This window comes from Mangifera indica, chromosome 4, assembly GCF_011075055.1.
Source record: "Mangifera indica cultivar Alphonso chromosome 4, CATAS_Mindica_2.1, whole genome shotgun sequence".
In the NCBI taxonomy this organism is placed as follows: domain Eukaryota; kingdom Viridiplantae; phylum Streptophyta; class Magnoliopsida; order Sapindales; family Anacardiaceae; genus Mangifera; species Mangifera indica.
The window spans coordinates 4,796,474-4,797,418 of record NC_058140.1 but is presented as its reverse complement, the minus strand read 5'-3'; positions in this window follow the sequence as shown (position 1 = coordinate 4,797,418).

Sequence of the window (945 nt, the reverse complement as noted above, 5' to 3'; positions counted from 1 at the left end):
ACAAATTGTAATTAAATAATACATATCTCATTGATTTGAAATTAGATGATTTAAAAAGAATAATTTGGTATTAGAAAAAATTATTAGTAAAAGACCAATGTTATGTATATAGATTTTTTAGTATAGGATCAAGTATGTAGATCATCATGTGATAAATTTTTATTTATTCTTAATTCATAATTATTGAATCACATAAAGATAAATCATCTGTATACGTAATTGTATATTTAAAAGTATGTATATATAATTTTACTAAACAAAAGGTGCAAATTATAAATTCAAATTACAAGTAAATGAAATAATAATTGAAATTATTACAAATTACAATTATATTACAAATTCAAATTAAAATATTCTTCCGAGAATCGTCTTTGTCTTCATGACTTCATTGGGAGAGACATCACCGAAAAGGAAGAGATATCGTCGGGAGAAAGAGAGATAGAACGGTCGTTATTGACCAAATGAATTTTTCAAACCTTTGAAGGAAAATGATAGAATTTAATCCTAAGAAGAAATTATTAATTTTTTAAATTAAAGAAAAAAATTATATAACATTTTAGAGTTTAGTGATAAAATAACGATTTTACCTTTAACTCTAATAAAAATTTTTAATAAAAGATAGATAACAAATAAGTGTTTAAATTTTTAAAACCTTATGAGTGTGAGTTTTTATTTACACCAAACTTTGGGCGGGAACAAGTCTTTTCACCTTATATCAATGGTGGTCGTTGTTGGTTTTCCCCTTTGCCAAAGCTTTCAAATGGACTAACATATCCTAATCCAAATAGAAGAGATGTATTGAATGGGTTACATATAAAGCTCACATTCTCTCCAAATTTAACATAAAAAGGTATTACAAGGAGAAACTAGATTTCTAAGCATAAAATAAGTCAAGGTTTTTAGCGCTCATCCATAAGCCATAGATTTTCTTTGAATATTCCCAAA